The sequence below is a fragment of the Taudactylus pleione genome, unplaced genomic scaffold, assembly GCF_031769625.1.
Source record: "Taudactylus pleione unplaced genomic scaffold, aTauple2 ptg000400l, whole genome shotgun sequence".
Taxonomy (NCBI): Eukaryota; Metazoa; Chordata; class Amphibia; order Anura; family Myobatrachidae; genus Taudactylus; species Taudactylus pleione.
In genome coordinates this window covers 5,110,597-5,119,737 of record NW_028284802.1, presented here as the reverse complement: position 1 = coordinate 5,119,737, position 9,141 = coordinate 5,110,597, and positions in this window count along the sequence as shown.

Genomic DNA, 9,141 nt, shown 5'->3' with positions numbered 1-9,141 from the left:
ACCGGAAAAAATTCTGAAAGTTACCCAAGAGCCCTCACAGCAACCATGAGCTATTCATCACCCATCTGAAGCATTATGTGGTGAAGGGATCTGGTGCCACCACCTGGGATGCATTAGTCGACCTGATATACCAAGAGCAGTTCTATGGCAGAAACTCCACAGAGGTGAAAGAGTGGGTGATAGACCGCGCTAACCACCTTGAAGACAGCAGCTTAGCTAGTGTACAAGTATGTGGCAATTCGACAACAAAGGAAACAACTTTTGGTCATCACCTCCGAAAATAAGTATCTGCCAAACCAAATGCTATTGGCCAGCAACTACTCCGCCCTGTCCCTGTGAGTAATCAGAGACCACCGGAGCCCCATCTGGACAACAAGTGCTATGGCTGTGGGAAATTTGGGAATCTAAGGATGAACAGTTCCACACCCCAGGACTTAAGCCCCAAATCTGAGTGCTGGAGCCCAGCTCACTTGTATAACTTCTGAAGGTGAGCCCAAAGAGACTGTTCCCACTCCAGTCAGTCCAATGGAGCATGGTGAGAAAAGAAAGGTATCTACAGAAAGTTACCTACTTGGCCAAAGGGCCACCACAAACATGTATGGACACTTGCAGACAGCCCAAGTGGGACCCCTGCAGGGAGGAGGACTAAGAGATTATGGAGCCTCAATTACTGTAGTGAGCCACCGCCTTGTTGATCCTGCTGTATTGCAGGGCCACACTGTCAAAGTGGACACGACAGATGGACTACATAGAAAAGTACCCATGGCGAGTGTTTTCCTAGATTGGGGAGTTGCCCAAGGACAGATGTTGCCATTATAGATGGCCTCCCAAATAATGTGGTCCTGGAAAATGATCTTGGTGGTGGAGTCATTAAACCATTTGCTAATACCATCACCCACTAGCAAGTTGCAGTCCTAACAATCTATACCAGTTCAGCACAGAGGAAAAGACCACAGTTGCTAGATTGATTCATCTACCCAGCATTCCTTTTGCCTCTGGTATGCCGGAGTCCCTTAGCAATGCAGAGAATGTTTGTTCAGCTTGTTGGATCCTGTGGAGGTGCCCAGTAATGCTCCTGTCCTTAGTGGTTTACCAGCTCTAGCATCGGTTAGGAGTGGCCACACTGACATCCCTATGACTGACCCCAACATCCCAATGTAGACCTCCTTTAGTTTGTCCCAACTTTAGAGAAAATGAAAGGCACAGGCAAGTATTCAGGGTAGCTCAGCTCTCTGACCCTCCACTGGAAGCCATGAGATGCTAAGCTAGAAGCAGTCCTTCAGGGATGGGGACAGGTAACACGGCTTGGCAGAAAGGGTTAATGTGGAGGGTAGCCATGTAGGTAGAAGTGGATAGAACAGACAGGGAACTTTTCCAACTGGTGTTCCACTGGATCTTTCAAAGGCGCAACTAATGTCAGTTGCCCACAAAATCTTTTTGGCCAGTCACTCAGGGATGAACTGAAGCAAGTGACTCAGGCCTTACCCTGGTCTGGAATGTTGGATAGTGTCCAGACCTACTGTAAGTCCTGTGAAGTGTGTTGGCGGCTTAGGTGTTCTAGTGCTTGTGTTCCCCCAGATTCCTGCCAGTAGTTGAAGAACACTGACAGCAAGTGGCTGTGGACATTGTCGAAGCCGGATAAGTGGCTGAGACAGGATCGGTTTAAAATTAGATCTGCGCAATGCCATTTTGCGAATGGCAATGAGACGCCATTTTGTGACTGGCCACCCAGCGCCATTTTAGTGAAACTCGCCATTATAAGTACATACGGCGATGCTATTATTTAGCGTCGTACGATTTCCACGCAATAGAAAGAAGTTAAAAGTCCTCACCATGTAAATACAGACAGTCACTAAAACATATAAAATGATTAACCCTGCAAAACACGTTCCATGGTGTACTCCACAAAACACAGTCGCACAACGCTAATTAGCGTCTTTTCCCAATTCCCCAATACTTACACACTTACATAAAAGGTTCCCTAGTATTAAAGTGTAATATTCAAGGTTTATTCAGTAATTATTAATGTTGTGAAATAAATATTATTTGATATCTAAGGTTCAGTACATTGTAAGCAGACCGTGTTTGGTGTTGTACTGATCCACTGTGTCTCAACAGATTTCTGGTATCATCGGTGAGAAGATCGGAACATGAGTCTGCAAACTATGGACTATAGAGAGCTAAAACATTAAAATGTACTCTGTAATGTTAGCAGCTTAGATTAGCATGCAGCGGGAAAAAGGACACAAAGGGCGGTTGGAGGCTGTTTGTGTCTATTTGAATTGACCTATGAACTATCCTGTAACAAAAGCACCTTTAAGAAGAACCAATGGAATCATGTCAAACTTGTCTATTGTATTGCCTATCCCTGCAAGAGTATATATGTGTGCTCTCTGACCCATCTTGAGTTTTCTTGCTGTGCTGTTGACGGAGGTTTCTAATGCTGATGCCGGTATCTGGGCCCAGAGCGCGTGCGTATATAACAACTGTACCTTGGGTCTGTATGATTTATTTGCGCTAATTGTATTTAGATCACAGCGTGTAACGATCTGTTTTTATATTGAATAATATCTTTTTGTGCTTTGGAACCACATTCAAAGCCTGAAAGCATTTATTTCTTGTGCGACTCATTACGCTGAATAGCGACAATTTTAGAAGGTATATGAAGGAATATTGTTTAGAAGGTATAGGCAGGAATCTATTGTTAGAAGGTATAAATAGATAGGAATCGATAACATATTCGGTCCTCTTGTGTGTGTCCAGTAGATCAGAGAGACACACAGCTTTACTGTTGTGCATGCCAAATGGGATCCAGAGGGTGGTACTCTGTTGCACTGATGGTAGAAAGATGGCCGATGTGGTGGTAAGAGAAGACCCATGTGGCAAGGGTAGGCCCCCTGGGTAATAGGTTGTTAGAGGAGAATTAGAGGGCAGGTCTGACAGGACAGACCCATGCCAGGACAAAATGTCGGGGGTACGGTTCCTGGGGCATAGAGTGGGATGAGGCAAGGGTAGACCCAACCAACAAGAGTAGTGGCAATCAGAGACTATACCCAGTCCACAACCCAGAGGCAGGTACTGACTCTAACAACTATAGGGCCCTATGGATAAGTAGTCCTTGAACTAGATTCTGTAGTGACACCCCTTATAGACTTGACTATCAAGAGACTATCCAAGTCAGTTGACTACACACCCACTCTAGAGTTGGCATTCCATTCACTGAGAGAGGCTCTGGTATCAGCTCCAGTGCTGATGGCACAAATTTATTAGAAGGACTTTGTGGTATTATCTAATGCGTCACAGTACAGAGAAGTACTAACCAGGAAGGATCAGATGAGCAGAAGCATCCTGTGACCTGCTTGAGCAGAATAAGGTAGGAAAATGTGGTATGGAACAAGGGGAGATAATGTTTGCTAATTGTTTGGACTATGAAAAAACGTCAGCCTTGTTTGTCTGGCCACCACATCACAGTGGTAACTGACCACAATCCTAATGAGTGGCTGCAACATACCTTGGGGAAAATTCATAGACTGCTGTGGTGGAGCCTTGGACTTCAAGTTTACTATTTGGACACTGTCTGTAAGCAAGGAAAGACCCACTGTGGTACAGAGCAACTGTCTCAGCCAGAGTCAAAGTCCCCCAGGTAACTTACTCCCGTTAACCCCAAATGACTAGTGGACCAGGAGCCAAATCTTTGGTTTCCCACATGGACGGGCTATGTGGCAGGGACCATAGGCATGCAGCTAAGATGGCCGCTATTGGATAAACTTTCATGTTGCAGTTCCATTCGAGGGAAATCTTGGCACTATGCGGACTGCACATGTAATGGTGTTTTATGTCATTTTTAATACCTGTAGCTGCTAATGGCTATATGCAGAGATCAGCAAAGCCCAAATGTTAAGTTAAAGCGCCTTCTTTAAAATTCGCAACGGGGGGTCTCCTGTGTGCCTCTGTGATAAATGTAGTCAGTACTACAGGAGGTAGAATTTCCTGTCTATTAGAGGAAGTAATACGATAATTTATTAACGAACAGGATATATTTAATTTTAGGATAGTCTCCTGATTTCTGTACTAGTCTTAGAAGTATATGGGTGGACTCACCCTTTGCTGCTTTGTGTTCTCTTACTATGTAAAGGGCTGATGTGGCTCTGCAAGGCGTAGATTCTGTGTCTATCTGGAGAGAAGTGTACTTCTGTAGCACCTCGTATGCTGTGAAGAAACGGTCTACTCTATGTAATGATAGATCCTTTGAGCAAAAACACATCTACTTGTTGCCAAATGCTTGTATCCTATGACCACCACCAGGAAAAAGCTATTCCGTTCTTCGGATGCGCTGGGTTGTGCCCAGAGTTTCCAAGCTCAACGCCACAGCAAGCTACCCAGGGCAGACTGGTAAGAAGCGCAGGACCAGCGGTAATTATCTGAGACTATCCAGGAGGTGTGCAGTCCCAGGTGCTAGTGGTGGGAGCCTGGGAGAAATGGTTCCAGGTGCTGGAGCTCTGGGAGGAACAAACCGTTGCAGGTGCCACTGAAGGAGCCAGGTAGTGTCAGTGAGTTACCTGTCCACGACGCAGTGGGAGGAGTAACAGGTGGTTACTAACACAGAGATGAAATCCCTAGGAGTAGTAAAGTGAGCCCACTCAGGTTACTCAAGGACGAAGAAGTTTACCTACAACAAACGTGATCGCCTGGGGAGTGAGGTTATTTTAAATACATATAACACAGTCAGTCAGGGCTGTCATCAAAAATTGTGGGGCCTGGGACTCACACCCCCTAACCCCCTTGTTTCTGCAACTCCAGTCCCACAGTGTGTCCCTAGCTCCAGCCAGCACCCCTTCTGTCTCCCTCAGCCAGCCTACAGCCACTTACCTTCTCTTGCATCTTCTGGCTGCTACCCTTCTCGCTGAGGCGGGCTCCTCTGTCAGTGGTGCAGCACGCCATGATGTCACGCACACCTCCCAATGAAAAATAAAAAACTTTATTGTACCAGGCCTGGATGGACCCTACAGTAATGGATAGGAGGATTTATCTATCTATAGCCACTGCCTGCATCACCGCAGTGATCAGCAGGGCACAGGCAGCAGTTATAGATGGATCTCTCTGTGCCCCCGAGAGCTGGCACCCAGAGGTCAATCTGCAGCTTTCCAGATATCGGCGACAGGTGCCAGGGGCGGGCCCCCCTCTCTATTCGGGCCTGGTACTCCAGTCCTGCCAGTCCCGTCCCCCCCCCCCCTGGTGGCAGCCCTGGAGGCAGTCACATTATACAGATCTGCAACCGATTGGACAACGCAGGGACGGAACGATTTTGCAGATCTGGCAAGCTTGGCTATTGGACCAAACAAATCTCTCCCAAGTGAATCTTATCCAAGAATCCCGGAACTAGTATGGACAAATGTTTGAAGTGTCCCCATAGTGAGATCTTTTGTTACATGCGACTTAAGAGCGCATGTTAGGTAGCAAAGTACAGGAAATGTGCAGCGTGTACATATGGCAACCTAACAGTTTGCATTTTCTGTACACCACCCCTATGGGTAAAAAGCACAATATAGGTGCCAATGCACATCCCCTATTTCATCCCTACATTGCATTTTTTTATATCATCACCTACGTATGGCAAGTTTAAAGGGTATGCAGTCGGGAAGCCGGCGGACCTAATCCCGACAGCCGACTTCCCAACTGCTTAATCCCGGCGAGGGTTAAATGACAGGCATCGAAATCTAGACGCCTGTCTTTTTACCAACGCCGGGAGACCGGCGCCCAGCTTCCCGATCGAAGTGATGCCGGGCGCGGACAGCCGCGTAGGAGGGAGGGTTAGAGCTCCCGGGGGGGACTTAGGGTTAGGCACCCCCCTGGGAGGTTAGGGTTAGGCTAGAGGAAGGGGGGGTAAGGGTTAGGCACCCGTAAGGGAGGGTTAGGGGGTAGAATTAGGTTGGTGAATACTTACCTAGGGACGATCGGGAGTTTCATCCCTGTCGGGCTGCCGCTGCCGGGACTTGTACCACTGACCGGGGGTCTGGCGGTAAATTATACGGATTCTGTTTAAAGGTACAAGACGAAGTGGCTGGAAAGCTGCTAATTATCTGGACATAACTAAGACCACATGCTGACACTTCAGGGAACAGTGTAATGGCGGGTGCGGGTGCCAGCTGCAACATAAGAAGCAATTTAACTACCAATAACTGACTTATCCTTTTCACACCGAAATCAGTATGAAGTCGTAATACACATCATTCATAAAGGCACAGAACATAACCTCACATATGCTGCATCCGCAGTAGGGAGGGGGTTAATGGAAGGGGAGGGGGGGGCTCTTATACAAAGGAAACTAAAGACAGTGACAGTTGCCATGGAAACCAGGGAGGCAATTTCTAAAATCATTAGAAGACACAGGGAGGAAGGGAGGGAGGGGAGGGCGAGGAGAGGGATAAACAGAGGGACTGGAGAGGGAGAATATAGGAGCTGGGAGGGGAGTTTGCAAAATAGGCTGAGAAGGGGGGCGGGGGTTCGGTATGTGTTATGTGCGTTACATTTTGACAGAAAGTTAAAGGCGGCGAGGCATGGCGGCTTGGGGGACAGGCGGAAGCCACTGTAATTAAAGAGGCAAAGATACAGTTTCTTAGTGATTCCTTTTAATAAATGTGAAAGAAAAAAAAAAATAATAAAGCCTGTTTCTAACACCCCCCCCCCCCTATTAAAAAAAAAAAAAAAAAACAGCTCAAAAGAAATCAACAATATCCCCCCCCCAACAAACATAGGGAGGAACGCAAAGTAATAATGATAATACAGATAACAAATAGTCTTCTCTACACATCTCTTTCTATAGCCCAGAAACCAGGCCTGAGTACAGGGGAGAGGGGGCTGTGTGTACACACATGACAATCACTCCTCACAGGCACGCACAAACTTGTATGTATGTGGATATTATTAATATATAATACATATATATTATACATACACACACACATACACAGATCCCTGCAAAATGCTCTGTATTCTCCCTTCATTAGTGTTAAAGTACCTGAATGACATAGCGGATATGTATCCAGGACTAATCCTTCAACCACTGGCTCCAGTCCCATTGCTCTCCTGCAAGATCAAGTCACCTCTTCTCCACATATACCTATTCACCCAGCACATCTGTCTTACACCCCACCTCCGGTGTTACCTATTCACCCAGCACATCTGTCTTACACCCCACCTCCGGTGTTACCTATTCACCCAGCACATCTGTCTTACACCCCACCTCCGGTGTTACCTATTCACCGAGCACATCTGTCTTACACCCCACCTCCGGTGTTACCTATTCACCGAGCACATCTGTCTTAGACCCCACCTCCGGTGTTCCCTATTCACCCAGCACATCTGTCTTACACCCCACCTCCGGTGTTACCTATTCACCCAGCACATCTGTCTTACACACCCACCTCCGGTGTTACCTATTCACCGAGCACATCTGTCTTACACCCCACCTCCGGTGTTACCTATTCACCGAGCACATCTGTCTTAGACCCCACCTCCGGTGTTACCTATTCACCGAGCACATCTGTCTTAGACCCCACCTCCGGTGTTACCTATTCACCGAGCACATCTGTCTTAGACCCCACCTCCGGTGTTACCTATTCACCGAGCACATCTGTCTTACACACCCACCTCCGGTGTTACCTATTCACCGAGCACATCTGTCTTACACCCTACCTCCGGTGTTACCTATTCACCGAGCACATCTGTCTTAGACCCCACCTCCGGTGTTACCTATTCACCGAGCACATCTGTCTTAGACCCCACCTCCGGTGTTACCTATTCACCGAGCACATCTGTCTTACACACCCACCTCCGGTGTTACCTATTCACCGAGCACATCTGTCTTACACCCTACCTCCGATGTTACCTATTCACCGAGCACATCTGTCTTAGACCCCACCTCCGGTGTTACCTATTCACCGAGCACATCTGTCTTAGACCCCACCTCCGGTGTTACCTATACACCAAGCACATCTGTCTTAGACCCCACCTCCGGTGTTACCTATTCACCAAGCACATCTGTCTTAGACCCCACCTCCAGTGTTACCTATTCACCGAGCACATCTGTCTTACACACCCACCTCCGGTGTTACCTATTCACCGAGCACATCTGTCTTACACCCTACCTCCGGTGTTACCTATTCACCGAGCACATCTGTCTTACACCCCACCTCCGGTGTTACCTATTCACCGAGCACATCTGTCTTAGACCCCACCTCCGGCATTACCTATTCATCGAGCACATCTGTCTTAGACCCCCACCTCCGGTGTTACCTATTCACCGAGCACATCTGTCTTAGACCCCACCTCCGGCGTTACCTATTCACCGAGCACATCTGTCTTTGACCCCCACCTATGGCGTTACCTATTCACCGCGCACATCTGTCTTAGACTCCACCTCCGGCAATACCTATTCACCGAGCACATCTGTCTTAGACCCACCTCCGGCGTTACCTATTCACCGAGCACATCTGTCTTAGACCCCCACCTCCGGTGTTAAATGGACACATTTTATCAGACTCCTAACACTAATAAGATGCTGGTAACCATTGTTACCAGCACCATCATCACAGCTACCGGCATACAGAAGCGTTCCAATTGTGTTCCGGTTTTATGAGCGCGTCCTTTCCATCAGCAGGTGTACCTCGGGTGAACGCATTGTAAAAGGCTACAGCGAGTTACGAGTGCATTTTCACGAATGGTAAAGCCCTCTAACAGTACACCAGTGGGTACAAGGCCATAGGCTGTAGAACACTGGCCAGGTGTGGTCATTTGTCAGGATACAAGACTGACTACATGCTGGTCCAAAATTATTATCCTGGCTTATCAAAACTGTATAGTCCAGTACTCACTATCCACATAACACAGGTGGCTGCGTGTCTATGGCTCAAAGCACCCAGCATCATCTGGTCACTCGGCAAAACGGACACATAACATGGTCTGTGCCATCTGGTCCTCCACTTATGGCGAAATCAGCCCATGTGGACAGCCTTTGGTTACATGTTTCCTATAGCAGTCAAACTATATACAGCCAGGAGAACCTTTTCAGCATCATCCAGAAGGTGATCACAACCACTTATAGATCACAAATGTTTATTTTGTTTGCTTGTCGCCATCTAG